This window comes from Myotis daubentonii, chromosome 14 (assembly GCF_963259705.1).
Source record: "Myotis daubentonii chromosome 14, mMyoDau2.1, whole genome shotgun sequence".
Classification (NCBI taxonomy): domain Eukaryota; kingdom Metazoa; phylum Chordata; class Mammalia; order Chiroptera; family Vespertilionidae; genus Myotis; species Myotis daubentonii.
This window is the reverse complement of record NC_081853.1, coordinates 15,549,293-15,573,650: the sequence shown is the minus strand read 5'-3', so window position 1 is coordinate 15,573,650 and position 24,358 is coordinate 15,549,293. Positions and strand designations below refer to the sequence as shown.

At 44.0% G+C, this 24,358-nt stretch overlaps 1 protein-coding gene across 5 annotated transcripts in view; it reads right to left on the bottom strand.

The window, feature by feature from the left end:
- Nucleotides 1–24,358, bottom strand: part of ARHGEF3 (Rho guanine nucleotide exchange factor 3) — a 288,364-nt gene that overhangs the window by 102,857 nt on the left and 161,149 nt on the right. The gene's annotated exons all lie outside the window — the stretch shown is intronic.

Genomic DNA, 24,358 nt, shown 5'->3' with positions numbered 1-24,358 from the left:
ACTCTGATTTATTTAAAATAAAAATAACGCATGCTCAAGGAGGCTCTTTTGTACATACATACAGTACAGTTTAGGATAGTCTCTGGATTCATTCTAGCAATGCAGAGTTACAGCTCTGATCAAATTTCTTTGCCTGTTCAGCCTCATTCTTTTCATCTGTAAAATGGGGACAGTAATAGTAAGTAGCAACTTCTCAGGATCGTTGAAAGGTATAAAGGAGAAAATAGATGTTAGGCCATACAGTAACAGCTCAATGCAGGCTAGCTGCTTTTATTATTCGTGTACCATGACCTCAGTAGAAAGTTCTCACATTGACTCATCCCTCCCTCCCATGATGTCTGTGGCCTGTTACCTTAAAGATGAGGTTTTACCAACTCCTGTAGCCCAAAATAGATGGTCCCTCCCCACCTCTGGGTGAAATAACTTAGTTAGCAAAGAAAACACACTTTGTTTTCTATTTCTAGATACCAAACTTAAAGTAGCACAAAGAGTGGAAGAGTGTGCCTGAAATCCTATTTTCAACTTAGGTTGGCTGTTTCTAGAATTCAGGGAACAATGTATTCTAAAAATACTGTGCCTGCCTCTCCCCATCCCCCCTCAGAGGCTGCCTCAACACTGCAGTCGGGACATGACAGCTGAAAGGGCCTTTTGGAAAACACGCCTTACAAAATGTAGCCCCGTGCCTTAGATCTTATCAATTTTGGCCCAAGATCCAAAACTAAGTTGCTTTATGCATTTTCTGAGCTTTAAGCAGCGCTTCTCCCACCACAGAAATGCACTGCCAGACACTGCTCAATAGAGTTGTTAAGCCCTATTTGTTTAATTGGTGCTTTTCCACATCATCCATCATATGTAAGTACAGGCCCTGTGGTTCCTGGAATTTTTGAAAATACAGGCAAGCTGTCCTCATCTGATGAAACAGTTGTGTACCAAGATTTCTTTGTAAACTTGGTTATTTGGAACTTGAAATGAAGTGAGGTTCCCCACTCCCACCCCCACCGCCCCATGCATAGAAAACCAAGCCATCTGAGATCTAATTACTGATGAATTGTCATGTTTATTTATTTGACAACTATATGCAATGCATAGTGTTTACAATATACCTGCCTATCACTATGTGAGGCACTTGGAGAAGGTCCAATTAAACATACATTCCCAGTCCTCAAGGGGCTCCAATTCTAGTTTCTACTTATCAGTCATTATACAGAGCTTACGAATGCCAGGTCCTGTGCTAACCACTTTGCAAACATTAACTCATTTAATCCTTATAACAACCCTATGAGGTAGGTATTATTATTATCCCCATATATAGATGGGGGAAACTGAGGCACAAGAGAGGTCAAGGAACTGTTTAAGGTCATGCGATTACTAAGTGACAGAGTGACGCCCAAGAAGCCAGGTGGTCTGGCTCCCAGATTCATCTACTTGCTTGTCCATCATGCGGCCTTTCCATGGGGAAATGCTCTCAAATTCCACCTGAGCTGGGGTGGGGGCCTGTGTCCCCCATGTCCCCACTTCCTCTGCACCTACTGGGTACTCCTGTCCCTTCCTCCTCCATCCATCTCTGCTCCAGGGACTGACAGAAGGCCACTGAATATCACTAAGGCCTCCCCTGCCTGTCTCCTAGCACGCTGGATTCCACTTTAAAACCCACTTCCCTCCTTCCAACACTGTCATGCCTCATCTGGACTATTTTATACCTCCTAATGGGCTTTCCTTTCCTCAGTCTTTCCTCCAATACTCTTTTCTTTTTTTAAATCCTCACCCAAAGATATGTTTTTATTGATATGAGAGAGAGAGAAGGAGACAGGGAGGGAGAGAGGGAGGGAGGGAGGGAGGGAGAGAGAGAGAGAGAGAGAGAGAGAGAGAGAGAGAGAGAGAGAGAGAGAGAGAAACATCGATCAGGTGCCTCCCACACGCTCCCCAACTAGGGATCGAACCCACAATATGGGTATGTGCCTTGACTGGGGATTGAACCTGGGACCTTTTAGTGTACAGGACAATGCTCCAACCAACTGAGCCACACTGACCAGGGCTCCTTCACTACTTTTTTTCTTAAAAAAACACACAAACAAAACCTGTTATTAGTGTGGGTTGTTTTTTTTGTTTTATTTTTAGTTATAAGTAACACATGATCTTCCCAGAAAAACTAGAAGATACAGACAAGCAAAAAGAAGAAAATTAAAATCACCCAGAGCCTATCTCCAGAGATAAACTTTTCAACAAATCATTTCAGATCTTGTCTCTTTTTATATATAATACTAGGGGCCCGGTGCACAAAGATTTGTGCACTGGGGGGGGGGGGGGGGAATCCCTCAGCCCGACCTGCACACTCTCCAATGTGGGAGCCCTCAGGGGAGCCCTCTGCAATCCGGGAGTTTCTGTCTGTCTTTGCAATCATATGAGCGAATTGTCTGAGACCCCCAACCCAGTTTGGTTTGTTGCTCACAGAATAATAGAGGCATTTTTTCTCCTTTGCTCCATTGGTGGAGATTTCCTGGAAGTTTTAGTATATCTTCACTTTAATTTTTCCTAGACACTCTGATTTTACTTATGTTTCTCACCTTTGCTTTCCCTCCATCCCCAACCACAAAAGTAACTTGCTCCAGGCTCACTTTGCTCTAGTGTCTAGGACAGTGATGGCGAACCTTTTGAGCTCGGCGTGTCAGCATTTTGAAAAACCCTAACTTAACTCTGGTGCCGTGTCATATATAGAAATTTTTTGATATTTGCAACCATAGTAAAACAAAGACTTATATTTTTGATATTTATTTTATATATTTAAATGCCATTTAACAAAGAAAAATCAACCAAAAAAATGAGTTCGCGTGCCACCTCTAACACGTGTGTCATAGGTTCGCCATCACTGGTCTAGGAGATCCTTCTGCCACCAGAACTACGATTCCCAGCATTCCTGGTGTTCCCTGCGTTCTGGGCTTCTGCTTCCAGTCCTGGGGCTGCCACCAAAACTACTATTCCCAGAATTCCTGGTGCTCCCCACGCTCTGGGTCCCCCCAAGCCTGTGGCTCTCCTGCTCTGCTCTCCGTCTGGTGAGCGAGGGAGCCACGTCCCCCCAAGGGAGTGACTGAGGGAGCCACGTCCCCCCAAACTGCTGGCTCTCCCACTCTGCTCCATGTATTCAAATTACCTGCCATCTTTGTCGGGTTAATTTGCATACTCACTCCTCATTGGCTGGTGGGCGTGGCTTGAATGTAGCAGAGGGATGGTTAATTTGCATGTTTCTCTTTTATTATATAGGATATACACCAACATTTATCTATGAAATCTACTTTTTTACAATGACTCAGTATTATTAAGTTGATTGGATCACATCAGCTGTGGGGCAGAAAACCCACCTTCAGTGGTTCTAGGTGGAGTGTAGCCTTGTTGATTTGGCCCGGAGCCTGCTGTCACCTGGTTTGCCCTGGGAGGGTCCAGCAGGCCCTGAAGACCTCTGAGTCTCCCCATCCCATCTTACTCATTCTGCTCCCTCCCACCAGAGTTTTCCAACCTTAGAGTTTGTTAGGGCTGCTCCTTGTGCAGAGCAAGCCCACTGCCGAGCAGAGTTGTGGGTCACTGCAGCAAACATGCCTTAGTATAGAAACCAGAAACTCCCCTCTGAGAACCCTACCAGATGGGGGTCTCTGAGGCCCCATGGCCCTGGGTGTCTAATCCTATTTCATTATTCATTGCTCTTTTTATATCTGGAGTGAGGATCTGAGTAAGTGTTCTTTCCTGGTTCTTCCTCTTGTAGTTTCTTTGAGTTGAATCAGAGCCCAGAAATGTTGGAGACCTGAAAAAAAGGGGACCTCTGGACCCACACACTGACTGCCAGTGACCTGATCCCATCACAGCACCAGTGCCCAGCAGGCACAACCTGGCGAGCAGCCTGACCACCTGCATGCTAACATCACCTTTGGAAGACACACACACACACACACACACATGCACGCACGCATACACGCATACGTACACATGTGTGCACAGCCCCCAAACCTAAATTGCTGTTTTCTGAAATGCATAAATGCATCAAACATAAAGCTACAGGACTGGGCCCTTCCCCCCTACTTCTGCAAATCAAAACCATGGCTCATTCTCTTTTGTTTCATAGGATTAAAGGAAAAAACCCTACAGAGTTGTCACAAGCTGATTCACGTGCTGTAAAAAACCCCACTCATATAATATGCCATTCTTAACGGTCAAATTGGAGAAGAAAATGTGAAGTATGCAGCTGGTAATCTTTCCAGCTTCAGGCTTGAGTGGCTGATTCATCAAACCTCAACCTGACATGTCCACTTTATCCTCTCAACCATCCCCTTGACTCACGAGCATTATAACTTCCCACAGAGGAAGCCTGGCCGGCTGCTCAGTGGATGCATAGCTCATGCCTGCACCTCAGAGTGGAGAAAGCGGGGCTAAAAATAGCCAGCGCTTCAGCTGAGAGTCTCCCTTTGAAGTTCAAAAGATTTTCTGTTTAAGAAAACAAGACCTCCCAGGAAGAGGAGATTTTTAAACGCTGCATTTGATCCATAGACGGAAAGCTGTACATATGTTGCACCGCGTTTTGATTTCCTGCAAATGGGCACTTACTTTCCTCTGGTACCTGAGCACAGGGCGCAGGGGTAACAGAACAGGTGACACAGTGTTGTCAGAGGAAAAGTTGGGGATGACAAGTCAGAAGTCCACAGACAAAAAGGTCTGGTGACTAGAAGAAAGCTTCCATCTTCCACCCTCACAAATATCACTGAGTGCCCCCGCCAGTTTGACTCACTGGTTTGAGTGTTGGGTCTGTGGACCAAAGGGTCACAGGTTCAATTCCCAGTCAAGGGCACATACCTGGGTTGCAAGTTCCACCCCTGCACCGGGGCACATGCAGAAGGCAATCAACCTCTCTCTCTCTCTCTCTCTCTCTCTCTCTCTCTCTCTCTCTCTCTCTCTCCCATTTCCCCCCTCCCTTTCCCTCTCTCCCTCTCTTCCACTGTCTCTGGAAATCAATGGAAAAAATATCCCTCAGAGAGGGCTTAAAATATATATATATATATATATCAATCACTGAGTTACCTTGTGGTTCAAGGTTTTCTTGCTGAATTTTCATTGGAGACTTTTGTTAAGAATCCAAATCAATGAGTGCTGTGAACTTTCCAGAGCCTCTCTCCCCCTCCACGCTGAGTGTCTGTGAAGCACAGACTACATGCCAAGAGTTGTGCCAGGCACTGTGGGCACGTCATAGCAAGTGAATGCAGGCTTCTGCAGAAGCCTCCAGAAGGGGCACCTCACTCTCTCTGAGCATCAGGGAGGGCTTCTCAGGAGAAGTCACAGAGAAAGCAGAAGGACCAGTAGGTGGGCAGGGCTATGTTCAGAAATGACAGTGCGTTCAGCTAGCGTGGGGGTGGGGCGCGGAATGGTGAAGCCCCAGGGGTAGGCTGGGGCTGCCTCTTGAAAGCCACATGAAGAACTGGGCTTTATCCTCAGGATTCCTCTGGAGGGCACGGGAGGAGTCGGCAAAGGTGTAAAGTAACAGAGCAGCAACCTGACTTGTGTTGTGGGAAGAGCCCACTGGCTGCAGGAGGGATTGGGTCTGAGGGGAGGAAGGAGGCAGGCTGATCTCCCAGGTGACAGCACGAATGCAGACCAAGGACGGAGTGGAGAAGACTGGAGGATTCCAGAGATACTGAGGAGGCAGACGGGTCAAGATTTGAGGGAAAGGTAAGAAGCCATGCGACCTCCCAGGTTTCTGGCTTTGGCAACTGAGAGGTACTATTCAGGGGGACACAAATCCGTCAAAGGGCAATGGGTTTGGTGGGATGAGGGGGAGGAAGGAGTCACAGCTGAGACACTTGAGTATGAAGCCTCGGGGAGACTATCACATGCAGCTGTCCTGGACCCCAGTGGCCGGCCCACAGGAAGAGGAGCCCACAAGAAAATCCCAGCGGGAGTGGCCAGAAAGGTGAGGGTAGACAGGAGAGCGTGTGGTCCAGAGGGAGTGTAAGGGAGAGCTTGACCAGGAAGGGTCAGCCACACCACGTAGCAGAGGTCAGGAGGGAAAAAGAGACATTAGACGTGGCCACGGCAGTTGGGTCATTTATTCAACCTGACATATGGAGTGCGGCTACAAGGGGTAGGGAGGAATCCAGACTGGAGTGGAACCCAGAGTGAACGGAGCTTGAGGAGAAAGGAGAGGAGAGAGATGAAGGTGAGGGGCAGGATGGAGAGGTGCCTGCAGACACCAAAGGGTTTCTTCATGATGAGAAAGATGAAGGTTGTCAAGCAAAATTACTGTGCCCATTTAAAAGAATTTTTTTTTTTTTTGGTTAATCCTCGGCTGAGGATATTTTTCCATTGATATTTAGAGAGAGTGGAAGGGAGAAGGAGAGACAGAGAGAAACATCGACGTGAGAGAGACACATTGATTGGTTGCCTCTCGCACGTGCCTGACCAGGGCTGGGACTGAGCCTGCAACCAAGGTATGTGCCCTTGACCGGAATGGAACCTGGGACCCTTCAGCCCGAGGGCCGACGCTCTATCCACTGAGCCAAACTGGCTAGGGCTGTGCCCATTTTTATCCAGAGTTTATGATAAAATGATTTCTCAAGAAAGTGGATTCTGACTCTTTAAAAAAATCTCTTGGTAGCAACAAATGGACCTATATTTGCCGGGGTCCAACCCCAGCGGGTCCAGGGGTCCCCAAAGGTGTGGACGGAGTCGGCGAAGAAGGAATGACACGGAGACAGCGTTCAGTTGATCAGCAGCCTAGCCAGGATCTCCAGCCAAGTTCTGGTCTTGATCTCCAGAGAGGCTCTGCTTTGGATCTCCAGGGAAGTTCTGTAGCCATGTTCCCTCGATAGGTTCTCCAGCCAGGTTCTGTCCAGGTTCTCCAGTCAGGTTCAGTGTCCAGGTTCCAGTCAGGTTCTCCTGCCAATCTCTGTAGTCAGGTTCAGTCCAGGATCCCTTGCCATGTTATCCCGCTAGGCTCTGTCTCTAGGCTCTGAGGCCAGTCCTTCTCCAGGATCCTCCGGCATGCTCTCTCCAGCAAAGTTCTTCTGTCTCTAGGCTCCGTGTAGGTTCTGTCTTCTTGATTCTGTTCTAAGTTCTGAGTGTTTCTGTCTTGTTACAACTGTATTTATACCAGTTGATTCAATCCTATCAATCTCTATTACAAAGGTTAGGGCATTTCTTATCTCCATTCCAGGGAGAAAAGATTATGTAGTTTAAGCATGATTGTTCGTAGTTAAAGGGATTAATTACCCGCCTGGCACTTAGTTGAGGGGTTTTATTCCCTCCCTAACTTCAGGGGAAAATCCCTACCTGGGGATTCAACCTTTCTTGGAGAGGTGACTTTGGTTAAAACACAGCGCCAAGAAGGTGAGCAAACATATTAAGAACCGTATGCCATATATGCCAGGTCCCTTGAAACAGCAAGGATGGACTGGCTCCCGGCATATATTGATAGAAAAACAGGTCATCTGGGCTGCCTCCCCCTAAGTGAGGGGAAAAGCTATAAGGCTGAGCCAGAACCCTCCCAAATCTGCAGCCCAGAGGATGGATGACAGATGCCATCACTAGCGGCAATCCCAAATATTTACCCTTAACCCTAGAATAAAAGGAAATTTAACTTTGACAACTACAAAAAGACAAGTGTCATTTTTCAATTTCCCTATTTGACTTTCAAAGTGTCCCAGTTATGTCACTTCACTCAGTTTTATTCTAAAGACCAGAGGGTTCGACGGTGAGGAAGGAGATGGTGGGGCGGGGGCCTACCCTGGTGTCCATGGGAGACGTCTGCCAGGGGATGGATGATCTGAATCCACCACCAGCCCATCCAGACCCCTGGAGGACATCTCCAAAGGGAGGTGACCATGGAAGAGCACCAAGCCACATGAATTACACACAACTTAAGTAGCAAAAGAAGTGTGGGGTAAGGGGAGGAATAACCTCTTTCTCAAGCCCTTTACCCCAGAGCCTTCAAATACCAACATGGGACTGGAGGGTTATTATTGTTCCTAATCCTCACCCAAGGTATGTTTTTATTGATAATATATAGAGAGAAACATCGATATGAGAAACATTGATTGGTTGTAGGTGCCCCACCTGGGGATGGAACCCGAAACCTAGATATGTGCCCTGACTGGGAACTGAACCTGCAATGTTTTGGTGTATGGGACGATGCTCCAACCAACTTAGCTACCCAGCCAGGGTAGGACTGAAGGATTCTTAAGTCATCAAATCTAAGATCCCCTCTCATTTACTTTGTATCTTTTGTTTTAGAATTTGCCCAAAGTGAAAATTCTATTCTACCTCAAGAGTATTTTTGAATTTCATAGGCTCCATCATAATAGCAGCTGACCCCTCTGCTGTAATAAAACTGGAATTTTAAAAAAAATCTACATGCTTTCTAGAGCTTGGTTAGAAGCTTTGCTCTGCCTCCCAAGATCAACTGACTTGCTTCTTTATCATCTCAGTAAGGTCTAAACAATGTTATTTCTGTGAAAATTTATATTAGAGCTTTTCAAATCCTTGACACACATTCTCCCTTTAAAAAGAACTATGGGACCAAAGCCTGTTATATAAGCACCCAGGGCTACAGCCATGGGCCATATTTCCTAAGCTGCCAGATCACAGACCGATAACAAGGCAATAATTTTAAAACTTTTTTTTTTTCCCAGAAGAAAAAGGCCCAGGTATTTGAAAAAATAAAAATGGAAATAATTAGAACTGTTCCTATCAGAACCCATTAAAAGTAGTTATTACTGTGGATGGAAAAAGGGGTTCTTTGAAAAGTAGCCTCACAGGATAATCTGATCATAAATTCTTAACTTGGCAGGTTATGGTGGGTTTTCATACCCCAGGCACAGAGCTTTTTTTTTTTAATAACTATTTTTATTTTTACTTTAGCAATAGATACTAATATAAGGAAAATGATAAAATATTATCCCTTTATTTGATTTGGGTTTAATTCAAAACTGCTTGATCTTTATGAATTAGTATATGGAGCTTGAAAAAAAGTAAGATTCTGGTCTTCAATACAAAATTGAATCAAAATTACTATACAATGTCCAAATTACTTACATCCTTCAGTAATAAACTACCTTATGTGTGGAAATAATGGTAAAGCATTTCAGCATATAGTTGCAGATAAAGCTCTAGTTGACAAAGGCTTAAAGAAAATATAACACTTTTTTGTAATATGCTTTTATGGAATTTCTTATAGTGCTTTATCTAATCCATCTGTTTTAAAATGCAAAAAGTGTCATTAAATGGATAACCTGATAAAGGTCTATAGTATTTATGGGCCATTTTCAATGACTGCAGGCACATAACTTTTTAGTAAAAGGTTTACCTTTGCCTTAAGCAGCGGTTCTCAACCTGTGGGTCGTGACCCCTTTGGGGGTCGAACGACCCTTTCACAGGGGTCGCCTAAGACCATCGGAAAACACATATATAATTACATATTGTTTTTGTGATTAATCACTATGCTTTAATGATGTTCAATTTGTAACAATGAAATTGGGGGTCACCACAACATGAGGAACTGTATTAAAGGGTCGCGGCATTAGGAAGGTTGAGAACCACTGGCCTTAAGCAAGCCCTGTCATTGTTTCTGTGCATCTAGGTTAACACACCTTTGAAATAAACACAACCACCCTCAAGAGAGCACATAAACTTTTTATTTTTATTTTTTTTATTTTAAAATTGATTTCAGAGAGAGGAAGAGAGAGGGAGATAGAAACAGCAATGATGAGAAAGAATCATTGATTGGAGAGCACATAATCTTAACTACCTGTAATCCAATCTCCATGTGGCCACCCCAAATCATTTTTTAAAAATATGTTTTTATTGATTTCAAAGACAGCAAGGAAGGGAGAGGAAGAGAAAGATAGAAACATCAATTGTGAGAGAGAATCTTCAATAGGCTGACTCCTGTAAACCCCCTACTGGGGGGACTGAGCCCACAACCCGGGCATGTGCCCTGACCAGGAATCAAACCGTGACCTCCTGGTTCATGGGTTGATGCTCAATCACTGAGCCACACCAGCGGGGCCATCCCCAATCTTAACTATCCTATAATGCCATCCCTGAGTTGCTCCCTCCTACCTTCATGCAATCTTCCTTTCATTCCCTCCTTAATCTCAAATGCATGAAAGAAACTGCAAAACTTATTCTCCAGGGCATTTGAGATCTTTCTTCCTGGCACATGTCATCAATTTGGCTCAAACAAACTCTTAAACATTCTCTATAGGTTTGGATGTTTCTTTCACCATTGACTTGGCGTACTCAGCAGGATTCTGAAGAAGCCCAGTCAGAACCACCCTGCGAACCAGGACCTGGTGCTAGGTACAAGGAAGGGCCATTGTGCCCACAAGCTCCCCGCTTTGCACCTGGTGAACTGGGGTGACGTTCTCTCAGAACCCCGGGCCTCCTTGTTTCAAGTAGCAGGCCATGACTTTATTGGAGCTGTTCTTAAAAAATCCTTGAGGTGAATAAGGATTGAGACAATCCAGAAAAGGGGAAAAGAAAAAAAAGTTGCTGCTTTTAATTTTGGCTTTTTAATTGCATTGCATACAAAACCTTTGTTGGTTAAATGGGTCCTTTAATACTTCTAAATTAAATTTTGCATGCACTATTAGAAAAAGCCGACTATAAAATTAGGTAGAATGAATGGAAAACATTTAATTGGTCTCGAAAAGAGGATTTTGATAAATAGATCAACCTGTGACGTCCTTAGGTGTCAACCCATAGGACAGTGAGAGAGTGCACTAAAAATGTGGGGTTTCCTCTGGCCAGTCTGATACAAAGTCAAAATCACAGGTTGTCACCCAGAGCTTGAAATGGGGCTTAAGTGTAAGTCCCTGAACTCCTCGCCATTTGGAATCTACAAGGAATAGCACCGAGGCAAAGGCATGGCGAGTGGTCTGGGAGCGGGAGCAGTTTGTCTGTCTTTAAGTGTGAGAGCCCCTCATATGACCTGAGAGCCGCCCCCCGCCAAGAACCTCTCTACACCACAATCCCCCCACCCCCATGCCCACTTTGAATCCAGATCTGCTGAACAGCTATTGCTGAGCCAACATCAAACCACTTTTGAAGAGGGTGGGGAAACACTCCTTCCCTAAATCCCTGCTCTTGTTCCAAGGGCTAAACAAAAAGCTTTTATCAGGATTATTTCGCTGGGCGACACGTCACAAAGAAAGCAGTTCGCTTGTAGTCTGAAGGCCAACAGAGCTGCTCTTGTTTGAATTTGCAGCTCCGCTATGAGGCCAAGGCTAAATCGTGCCGCCCCGGGGGGATCTCCGTGGCGATGTACGTTCATTTAAAGACTCACACAGGACCAGGCTGCTGTGGGCAGCTGACCAAGGCTGACCAGCAAATTATACCTCCTGCCTTTCCTGTGGCCCTGTCATTAGATTTTTTTTTTTAGGTCAATGAAACGTTATCAACACTCCTCCACTGGAAAATGTTTGTGGTGGCAGCTAAGCATGCCGGTTACAACTGCTGACAAAGGACTCCAAAGTCGAAGCACAGAAGAGGCAGATGAAGCCCCTTAGCAAACACTCCTCTAGCTTTTCCCACTTCATTTCGGCTGTGCACCCTGGGCAGCTTCATTAGAATCTCTGCTTCCACCCCTCCTCATCCAAAGGGCTTTGTTTTTCTAACGAATCACACATCTGGTGTGTTTTAAAAAGGCATCTGTTCTGAGCTGCATGTTTATGTCCCTCCCAGATTCATATGTTGAAGCCCTACCCCTTGGTGTGATGGTTAATTGGGGGCGTTTGGGAAGTAATTAGGCTTAGCTGAGGTCATGAGGGGAAGGGGGCAGGCACGATGAGCTTAGTGTCCACTTAAGGAGAGCAAGTGAGTTCGCAGCTCTCTTTCCACCAGGTGAGGGCAGTGAGAAGGTTAGAAGGTGGTTGTCTATAAGCCAGGAAGAGAGGTCTCACCAGGGACCGAATCTGTTGCCACCTGATCTTGGATTTCCCAGCCTCCAGACTCTAAGAAATAATTATTTGTTCTTTAAGCCACCCAGACCACGGTATTTTGTTACAGCGGCCTACAGTGACAGCATCCTGACTAAAGATGTGTTTGCTATAATAAGAAATGGAAAAGCACACATTAGTGGCCCCTAACTGCTTATGTCTTCTTCCACCATCCCAAGGAGATGGAGAGAAGGACTTGAAGCAAGGTGGTTACATGAGCAAACTTACATATTGGTTTCCCATTATTTTTATTTATTTATTTATTTTTTTTTCAGGAAGAAACAATTTATTTTCAGATGTTGTGCATGTACTAGTACAATGACTCAGGGGAGACTATTTCTCTCCAAATCCTGAGCAAACCAATATGGAGGAAGCTTTCCCTTTATAACCTTTTGGTTTCTTTGTCCCCCAGATATGGATTGCACTTCCAGACCTTTCATGGGCTTTGCAAAAGGCCCCGTGTGTTGTGATGGGGGCCATGAGACCACACCTAAAGACCTGGCCTGGCACCATGGTTTCCCATTATTAACTAGCATCTAATTGTATTTACCTTTTAGTCATCTTCCTGAAAAACCCCTGGTACCCAAAACGTCATGGACACAGGGAATTTGGGCACTGGAAAGGATGTAATCTGACTAGATTACTTTATAGATGTGGAAACTGAAGTTCAAAATCATTTGGTCTGACCCTGCCAAGGCATTAGGGGTGAGTTAATTAAATGTTTGACCAAATATAGCAGGCTAATTTTTAAGTTGATAATTTGGTATGGCCCTCAAATTATGTTATAAATATCCAAATGGCCCTCAGCAGAGAAAGGGTTCTCTACCCCTGCTCTAAACACAGCCACTCCAGCCAGGACTTGTTCACCATTTTATCCACTCACCATCAACACAGTGCAAGTATAGAAGATGCTCAATCAACATGAATATGAATGAAAAAATAAATGAGAAAAGGAATTTAAACATACATGTAAGGCCCTTTATTGAGGACCTAGACATGTCTTCCTAATCACCTGTACTGTGGGAAGCTAATCAATGATCAATGCCACTTAACAGAGACCTTTCTAGGAAGAGGGAAATTACTGACACCCTTCTCAGAAGCATGCTCGCATCTTTAAGACCACATCACATCTATGATAATAAAAGCATAATATGCTAATTAGGCCGATAGCCGAACGACCTTCTAGACCAGGGGTGGGCAAACTTTTTGACTCGAGGGCCACAATGGGTTCTTAAACTGGACCGGAGGGCCGGAACAAAAGCATGGATGGAGTGTTTGTGTGAACTAATATAAATTCAAAGTAAAACATCATTACATAAAAGGGTACGGTCTTTTTTTTTTTAGTTTTAGTTTTATTCATTTCAAACGGGCCGGATCCGGCCCGTGGGCCGTAGTTTGCCCACGGCTGTTCTAGACGAAGCCAGGGCTATGAGGGCCGAGTCCCTTGCACAAAGTTCGTACATCGGGCTTCTAGGAAGATATAATAACATTTCAAAGTGTACTCAGTAAAATATCACTGCTCCACCAACAACGTGAGACCCTCAGTCAAACATAAGCTCCCAAACTAAACAAAACCTCCAGGTGCCAAAGGCAATTTTGCTTCTTACCGTGGTTTCCCGGGAGCCCATAAATCACCACCTTCATTATAGAACACACAGAGATAACCTCCCTCATGCCATGCCTATTTGCAGACACATTCTTCATGACTGTCTCCAGCAGCCAGCTCATTTCTCATCTCAGACACTCCTCCACATCCCCATGGGGACGGCATGCACATGGCAGGCCTACTTCCGCAATATGACAATAATGTAAATTAAATTTCAGCCTCAATTGCTGGTTGTATTAGGGAGAGAGACCATCATGGAGAAACCTAGCAAAACTTAAAGCAGCAATGTGGCAGAGACATGATGCGACGGAGCATGGATTAACCTGAAAGAAGAATGATCCCGCCATGGCAAAGAGCAGGGCAGAGTTGTCAGCAGCCGTGCAAAAGGCTCTTCAGAAACATAATCACAAGCAAACTCCCTGTTCCATGTGAAGGTAACACAAGGTGAAATACTGACTATAAGAAGATAATTTACAATTTTTTAAAGCCAAAGTTTTTTCAGCTAAGCATAACATTCACATTTGTGAAAACCAAACCACGTTAAGATGTTGTCTCTCTTCTGCCTCCTCGATGGAATTTAGTGGCTTTGATGCCATTTAGACAGGTGGCTGGTGAGGTGCCATCTGTGAGCAGTGGCCTCTGTTAGCGATAGCGGAACCATCTGCCTTTTGGGTTATTAGCAAACTTTTAAAAGTCCTTCTTTCTTTTAAGCTATAAGCATAATGTAGCGGAGGAGACCATCAGGTCCATTTGGGGGTCCATTCAGCTCCTCTTCTGTAGTTTCCCACTGTCTTTGAAGTTTATAGTCAATGAAAGGCATTTAAACCACAGTCTTATTCACCTTCTCCAGGTAGGAGGATCTAAACACACAAGGTAAAGGGGAGGCTCCTCCACTAAGCCCGGGGGCGTGGGGGGGAGCGGGGAAGAATTCCACCCAGGTCCAGCTGGGAGAACTAGAACATTCTAGTCCCTACAAAGCTGGGTCTCTCCAAAGCAGCTTTCTTATTTTCTTGAAAATGCTCAAGAATTCAAGGCATGCTCACATTTCAATGTAATCACCAGAACGCATTCCAGGGTGAGATACGGATGATGTACATCCTGGTAGTCCAACGCTTTAAACGGCCTGGCGTACACTCCTTCCCATTAAACGGATCACCCGGAGATGAGTGTGACTGACAGCTCCTTACATACTCCTCTCCTTCTCTCTCCACATGGAGGGCACCCGGAGCGGTGCTTTGCACTCAATAAATGCCAGTTAAATGCAAAGAAACGGAGACTTCAAAGGGGGGGGGGTGGTTTTCATTTTTACAGGAAGTTTCCGTTCCTACTATTCCCCCGAGATTCCTGCAGCACCAGCTGGGCTAGATGTGGAAGCATTGGCATTAGCGACTCCACTTCTTCAGGAATCCCGGGTGCATTCCACACTGCTTATATCTTCTTATGTCCGGGCTGATTTATTTTATGAGCTCGGAAAAGCCTGGCAGCAAGCTCACTTATCTTGCGTTGTATACCACAAGGTCTCTTCAGGTAGGCTTTGGCTTTGCCTCTTGTTTTATGGCCTTTCTTAAAAACTGAGGAAATGCACATACATACATAGAGGAAGACAGACATCCTTAAAGTGTTGCCAAGATAAAGCCAGCTCATGGTTACAGTAACCTTCTAAAGACAGCATGAAACATATGAACATTAAAGTGGCCACTCATTTATCCGACAAATGTGAAGTGGACACACTCCGTGCCAGACGCCATCCCAGATATTAGGAATATGGCAGAAAAACAAAATAAAAGTTATATTCTAGTGTGGACAGACACTAATAAGTAGAAAATACATCGTGTGGCAGGTGATGATAAATACTATGAAGAAAAAAATAAAGTCGGGTAAGAGGAGTAGGGAATGCAGGGATGGAGTGGGTTCTGGGAATGGAGATGATTTTCAACATAGGGAGACAGAAAAAGCCCCTCTAAGCACATCTGTGGAAATACCAGAAAGAAAAGGGGGAAGTCAGTCACACGGGTATGTAAATGGGCTCTCCACTTAAAGCAGCGGTTCTCAACCTTTGGGTCGCGACCCCTTTGGGGTCAAATGACCCTTTCACAGGGGTTGCCTAAGACCATTGGAAAACACATACATAATTACATATTGTTTTTGTGATTAATCGCCATGCTTTAATATGTTCAATTTGTAACAATGAAAATACATCCTGCATATCAGATATTTACATTACAATTCATAACAGTAGCAAAATTACAGTTATGAAATAGCAACGAAAATAATTTTATGGTTGGGGGTCAGCATAACATGAGGAACCGTATTAAAGGGTCGCGGCATTAGGAAGGTTGAGAACCACTGACTTAGAGAGACCCAGCAATTGCTAAGTCCCCGGGTTTGAGCGCAGGAAAATAAGAGGTGGGCAGTGTGGTGAGAGCCCAGGGAAAGGGGAGGGAGTAGGTGACGAGGTCTAGAACCTCAAGGGCCACTAGGAGGATGTGGCAATACAACTGAGTGAGGAGGGAGACACAAGAGAGACAGCGTGTGATTTAGGCTTAAAAGAAACCTTCTAGCTGCTGTGTTGACAGTGGACAGCAAAGGGTCAAAGGCAGATGCAGGGCGACCAGGTGGGGGGCCCCTGGAATCATCCAGCCACTGTGATGACTGAGGCCTGAGACAGGTGGTCCTGCTGGAGGTGGTCATGATGTGATTGTGGCTCTATTGAAAGGCAGAGCTGAGCTGACAGTGCTGTTATCAGTCAGTCACCTGTTGATTGAGACTGCTTGGATCTGAATCAAGCTTTGCAGGATGAAATCAACAGCTTTGTCAAATACCTCTATTAATTATTATAGAAGTGGCCTGTTTAAAAACAAACTCGTTCCACCTAAAAAGGCACAGAACTCCACAACCCTCTTGTTTTAAGCAACACATGAACATCTTTATTTTCTCTTCCCTGGTATCACGTATTTATGAGAGTTACCAAATTTACATTAGAAAAAAACCTATTCAAAAACCTAATCTTTAACTAATGGTTGGATATACTAGGCACTTTCTTGGGCAGCAGGGAGACACTATTGCCTAAAATAGACAATATCCCTGGTCTACGGTCCTGGATTATTTTGCAATATCAATAGTAAGTGTGCTTACCTGTTGCCACCTTGTGCCACAGCCCTACTTGTATCATCGTACTGAGCCCGTACAGCAACCTTATTATCATCTGTATTTTTCCAGCCAAGAAAACCATAACACAGAGAGTTTGAATATGTTGTCCAAGGTCACACAGGCAGGAAGTGGTGAGGCCAGTATTCAAAACGCCAAAACCAGAACTGTTAGCTTCTACCTTCTCTGGGATTTAAGGTCCGATCCGGAACATGAGGCCCAAGACTTGTATTCTCACTCGTCATCAGTCACTTTGGGCAGGACACTTGACTTATCCAAGCGTCAATTGCCACATCTACACTATGAAATGCATTCAACAAGACAATCTCTTCTAGGTCCCTTTCAGGTCTAAAAGTTTGAGAGATCTTGCTCTGAAATCCAGTGCTCCCAATCCCTATCAGCTCACAGTAAGGAGAGCACAGGTGTAAAGCTCACCTGCCAGACAGTACAATTTCTCAAGGTCAGCTTTTCCATAAAGCACATCCCCAGTCGAACCTTTGGGTTGACCAGCAGGAAGAAAAGAAATCAATTTCAAGATACTCTAAGGTAGAAAAATGTTACCAGAAGAATATACAGCAAAATTTATTTATTTCAAAACCAACCAACCAACCATGTGGGATTATTCCCTTACAGAAAGCAGGAAACCAGTCCTGGGTGCAGTAAGATGTGCCTTCTCCGTGCCTGGTTAACTTGTGACAAAATCAAGAGCAATTTCCACTCTTTTGCAGATGAATGAATCCTAAGTTTCACTTCCTTCAGTGTCCTTGCGCCTGACCCAGGGTAGAGCTCAATAAATACCGCTTGATTGAATTAGTAATGCAATGAATGAACATGAGTTCATTAATTCTATAGTAATAAATATAACCCTTGGATGGGATTTATATGGACCTCGCCGGCAAAACATCACTTTGCCCTGCCAAGGAAAGGCAAAGAAAACACTTTAAATGTATTGATTTTAGTGTTCCTAGAAGATTCCAATTTTAGGAAGTGATATTTTGAGGTGTGAGGGGAGTAAAAGAAATCTCATTTATAGAACCATCAGAGGAAGAGGTCTATCTGCTCATGAAAGCACCACAATAAACACCTTTACGCAGTTCCCTGCAGGACTTCTAAGGAGTTAACCCGCACTGGCATTTTGACCACTGAGGATAAGCAGATGATTCAGTTTCAAATGCTTCACCATCAGTACTGGCCATGAAGTGATGCTTATAGAGAAACCACCTGCTTATTCTGGGTCGACTTTCTCCATAACATGATCCGAACACAGCAGTGTCAGTTAGACAGCAGGTGCAGGAAGACACACAAACCATGAGAATTCACCTGGGTCCTTCATTATTTTTACCTTTTTCCAAAGTTACCCAAGAATTTAAATGCCAAGGGAAAAAGGAAAGGAAAAAAAAAACAAAAACTTCTGCTATTGAAACCAGGAATATATAACCAGATCAAAGATGAGGCCTGATGCAATTATATAAGTCATTTGGGGAAAAACTCAATTATCTGGCAGTGGAAGCCTGGATGGAACTTCCTAACCAAGATTATTTACGTAATTTTCAGGGGGACAGACCCATGCTACCTTTTAGAGAAAGAAATCATAAGAAAAAGCATTTGTGGACAATTATTTTCTAGTGACTGTTTTTACAGCAAATAATCTCAAAGTAGAGTTAATGATAAACAACAAGATGTTAAAGGCAGTTGAGATGTAAACTTTGTCAACATAACAAACTTATTCTTTGAATTCACTATGACAGTCTCTTGTTTCTTTCTTTTTGAACCACAGGTGCTATTTCTGGATATCTAAGTTTAAAAGCTGCACATACCATTATTTAAGTGAAACATACATGATGGAGATAAAACTTTCCTTCTCCATCAATTTTAACAGCCTGCTCAGATCTGCATTTGGCAACAGTTTGCTTTCTGTTTACTTTACATTGGTCTCTATGAATGGAACAAAACAGCACATGCATCTGAACTATAACAATGGCAACTTACTACTATTCACACTAATGTTAAAGAGCAAGTGTCCACAGGCATTTTTTTGCATCGACCTTACTACTGGTTCTGGGGTATGGGATGGTCATTGTTGGAACTGGGAAATACTGGAAACGACAAAAGTGCCTCTCCATGGAGAATCGGGTTAAAACAAACCATGACTCATTTGTTTTGTGCATGAACAGGCAGCCATGCAATGAACCATATCCTTCATGAGGTGAATGGACAAGTAAATTGTGCTATGTGCATACAATGGAATATTACTTCAGTGATTAAAAAAAAAAAAAAAAGAGTTCTCAAGCCACATGAAGACATGGAAAACTTCAATGCATACAATTAAGTGAAAGAAGCCCGTGTGAAAAGGCTACCTACTGTATGACAGACTGGAAAAGGCAAAACTCTGCAAACAATAGAACTATCCGTGTTGCCAGTGGTGAGAGGGTAGAGGAACGAACAGGTGGGGCACAGAGAATTTTTAGGGCCGTGAAACTAGTTTGTAAGACACTATCATGGTGGGTATGTGTCATCACACATTTGTCAAAACTCACAGAAGGTACACCACCAAGTGAACACTAATATAAAGGATGGACTCTGGGTGGTTATGATGAGTGTGCTCACCAGGTGTCACAAACATCCCGCTCTCTTGGAGAGGTGGATAGCAGGGGGAGGCTGCGTGCGCGTGAGGGCAGAGGGCAGATGGAAACTCTGTAATTTCTGCCTAATTTTGCTGTGACCAGGGCAAGACTACTCTGTCCAGTTAGCAAGTTTCAGACAGACCGAGAGAAACAAAACCACAGAAACGGGATCTTTTTAACGTACCTGGACTCTGCTGAGCAGAGATCAAACACGCCTGCTGCTCCTCGGTGTCTGGTTTAACATACCCTAGCAGGGAAACATTATTTGGCTTAATCCAGACAGGAAGCTTTTCCCCTTGAAAGCAACACTTGTGATTTGAGCATCCACGCAACAGGGGAAGTAACTGGAAAGCACAGTATGGCAATTGGGGATGTTTGTCATAAACCTTGAAGCTGGTTTGCCAACAAGACCCGTCACCCACCACCAGCAGCCATGGAGCCGAACACTTTCTTTTCCTGCCTGTCCTGGAGGCAGCGTGGGGAAGCAGTGAAACCCAGACATCCTGGGTTTAAATCTACAATAAGCTGGGACTTGAAGCCAATTGCTTCTCTCTCTGAGCCTCAGTTGGGTGTGATAACACCTACGGTCAGAGGACAGTTGTGAGATTAAATAGATCTCACCTCACCCACAATCATGGTTCCACGTGCTACCCTGGAAAAGCCCCAGGCCCCCCAGCGCAGCAGGAAGGGTTCCTCCTAAAGAGGGGGTGTAAGCAAATGTCCCATGTGAAAGTATCTGATTAACAAGGGACCAGAGAGATAGCTCAGAGAGAGAGACGGGCAAGAGACACCTGAAAACAACCCCCACTCTGAGTCTCCGTACAAGATACTCAACTGCTCTGAACGGCGTTTCCACCTCTCACTGCCAGGAGGGGTACAAACCTGTTCACGGGTTTAAAAAATATCCACACTCTTTTAGCCAGGTCCATATTGTATCCTACTAATAAGAGATTACACAATGGTACTCTAGAATGCCCACTGGTGTTATTTACAATAGAGAAAAAAGTTGTAACGTATCTAAATAGCCAATGAAGGATTGGTTAAGTAAATCTGGTGCCCCCATGTGACAATGTACTTTACAGTTACTAGAAATAATGCCCTCGAAGACTATTTCAAGATGTGGTAACATGATCTCAATAAGTAAAGTAAATGAAAAATACAGGAATAAATTAATAAGTGGTTTTGCTGTTAAGGTCATATTTCTTCAGTTGCATTGATAGCTACATGGAATCTTATATTATCCTTTACACCATTTTATATGTCTGCACTATTTCCTAATGAAAAATATTTAAAGTGAGTGTGTGTATAATGCCAGGAAGGCAATACATCAAAATGTGGCTACTGCTTCATGATGGGTTTATTGAATTCTATTGTTCAAAGTTTCCAAATCTTCTGCAAAGAACATATATTCCGTTTTGTCTTTTACATTATTTTTATCATCGGAAACTATTTTTATTCTATCCACCCCCCCAGAACTCATTTGTTTTTTCAGAAAGGATGCTTGGTGCTAGGCAGTGCCCTCCACTGTGACACACCCGGCTCTTCCACCCGGGCCTTTCCTGGGGCGCCATGAACCCCGCTCTTCACTCAGGTGTCTCTCATCCATTAGAACTTAAACTAGAAAAGTGCTGTGGGGGAAGAAATGTCCCTGAAATCATCCCACTCATTTCCTCTGACGTGAGGGAGATTTGTAGGCGGCTGCTGGGAGCATTCTGTATTCTGCAAATTGTTCTCAAAAGTATAGGTTGGTCTTTTTTTTATTTTTCTGGAACAGTTTCTATTCTATCCTGCCAGGAAGCTGGGGGCTCAGCCAGTGGATTGGGTAAAGTGATGGGAAAAAATAGAGACCAATTATATCATCACACAATTCATTTTTCACCAAGGGCTGGGGGTGAAGGGTGGGAGGGTAGTTCTTTGGAGATACGTCACTGTGCCTTTAGACCAGTGCTTCTCAACCTTGGCTGCACATTAGAATCACCCAGGAATCTTTTTAAAATCCTGATTTCTGGGCCTCATCCTCCAGAAATTCTGTTTCTTTGTGATGGGGTGGGGCCACAACATTAGTAACAAAAAACAGAATTTCCGGAGGATGAGGCCCAGAAATCAGGATTTTAAAAAGATTCCCGGGTGATTCTAATGTGCAGCCAAGGTTGAGAACCACTGCTTTAGACCCTTCCAACCCCTTTTTAACATGGGGTCTTGGCTGGGCTCCAGGAGGCCCATGAAATCACATGTCAATCTTGTAAAACTTTCTGGAGCCCAAGTGCTATTACCAGATTCCCAAAGGAGTCTGTGATCCCCCAACCAATGGAGGACCCTGCTCTATAAGAATAAACTCTTAGGTTATCCACTCCTATTTGGTCTCTAAGCCCAAGTTCTATAAGAGGTTGGAGAGAAGTGTAGAAAACTCTCAGGCAGCTATCAGAATCGTCATCTGAGGCGTTAAAAGAAAGAAAGATGCCAGTGGGAATGTCACTCCAACACCCTGAGGGGCTCTATGCATACCTTTGATATCTGTCCATTGATTTTCAGAGAGAGGGGAAGGGAGAAGGAAAGACAGAGAGAAATACTGATGTGAGAGAAACATATTGATTGGTTGCCTCCTGCACGAGCCCTGACCAGGGCCCGGGCTGGGGAGGAGCCTGCAACCAAGGTGTATGCCCTTGACCGGAATCGAACCCGGACCCGTCTGTCTGCAGGCCGATGCTCTATCCACTAAGCCAAACCACCTAGGGCTCTATGCATGCTTTTTAATCCAAGGGAGAAGATTTCATCTGTGTGAACATTTCCCAGTTTTATGTCAATGGTACATTTCTTTAAAAGGGTGAATTCCACATAAACTGGGGGGGCTCACCATTTTTAATTTTTAAGATTCATCAGCAAATAACTATTTACCAAGAGCTCACCGTGTATACAGCATTCAGCTGGGACTCAACAGAAACCTGAGCATGGTCCCCAAAAGACTCCTTCCCCTCATCTAACAGCTTCTTGTTCCAAGCTATCTGGTGAATGTCTTTCCACTTATTAGTGGAATGAAAATCGAGAGTTACTAATATTACTTTCCCAAACCCTCGCATCCTCCAGTATGAGTCACCCATCGGAACCCACATCTTTCTTATATGCTACTTTCCACGACACATAGAAACAGGCTCAAAACAACCCTGTAGTCATGCTGTTAGTTAAGGGACTGTCACTCGACTGCGTATCCCCACTTAAAAGCCCCTTCACTCCATCATGGCTGTTTGCACCACAGAAAACTCTGTAAGAACTAAAAATAACTAAGAGAGCATTGCTCACACTGGCAAATAAATGTTGTCAGATCAGAACCCAATAATCCACGATCTATGAAGATTCAAAAAGAAAGCTCTTTACTTGCACAGAGCCTTCAAAGGCCATTTATTTATCAGAAGGTTAATTTATTGGACTCAGATATTTATTTAGACATTGTTGCCTTTATGGCAAAACATTTTCTCAAAGGTGACCTCACCCCCCACTTCATTCAATTTCAACTCCTCTCTCCCGAGTGCCTGCGAGGTGCAAGGCACTGACAATCAGGACCACTTCCTCAACCTGTCACACATCCTGTCACCTCCGTGTGACAAGAACTGTCAGTAAACCTGCAAAACATCGGTTTTCATGTCCTCCAACGGCTTCTGGGATTCTTCCAACTTTTACAATTTTTATAATAATGTGACACTGTCTGGAGGGAACTCCGCCCAGGCTCTAGAATCTGTAAGATCCAGGAAAAATGCCAGGCAAATCAGAAAGGAGTGTGGCCATAGTTGAATCCCAAAGTATCAAAAAAAGTCTCTTTACTGTGACAAAACATGGTATGATATGCTTAAAAGGAGAGAAAGAGGAAAAAAAAAAATCACAATCTATAATTGAAAATACTAATCTTTTCACACAAAAGAGATTAGAGGTTCTTTGCTAAAAAGCTACTAGAGACATGTTTTCCTAAAAAGTAAATACAGTCGAGGAAAAATGAATGATGAGGCACGATCTTAGGAATGACCTAGATTAAAGTCTTGCCTAAATGACCACACCTCCCTGGGCGTCTATTTCTTCATTGGCAAAGTGAGGGAACAGGCTAAGGGTGTCTTAAATTCTGAAAGCCAATGAGTCTACTAATCTCCACAAAACTTAAAGCATTCAAACATAAAAAAGTTGCTGCTGATAGTAGAGGTTCCATAGACTTCACCTGTCAATAATAAAATAAGTAAAACCCAGAAGCACATCAGCTTTTTGTTTTGTTACCATGGCAACCTAGTAAACGGGTCCAGCTTCTTTAATAATAGCCTAAAGACAGAAACAAACCCCATACAGTGAAATAAACATGTGCAAATACATTAATTAGACGACAGCTCAGGTTCACTCCATCATGGCTGTTTACGTCACAGAAAACTCTGTAAGAACTAAAAATAACTAAGAGAGCATTACTCACACCAGCAAGTAAATGTTTTCAGATGAGAACCCAATAATCCACGTTCTATGAAGATTCAAAAAGAAAGCTTTTTTTCCTCTATCATCACCAGCACTCAACTACCATGTCACTGAAATAGCTTTTGCAAACTTCTTTTAAAGAAAACGCAGTCAGGCTAATTAGTATTAATATTTGGTGGGTGCCTAGTACATGCTAGGTAATGTGCATCATATTCTCACTTTTGTTTTATTTGATCCTCATAAAAATTCACCCCTGTTTTCCAGATGAGGACTCAGAGGCGAGGAAAGGTGTCACAAAGATAGTAAGAATCTTCATTGAAACCACCATCTGTTGAATCCAAAGCCCCTCACTCCGACAGCTGCTGGAGACTTCCGGCCTTTGGGCCGCCAGCTGCCTGGGTTGGGTCAACTCGCTAACTTCTCCAAAGGGGGACAAACATCTAGTCCATCTTCTCGAACCAGCTTCTAAAATAGCACGGTGGCCTTTTCCTAGATTCTACCCAGATGCACTGAGTTCATAACCCATGTTATGAGAGGAAAGATGAGTGGTGTAGAAGTTGGCTTGCAAG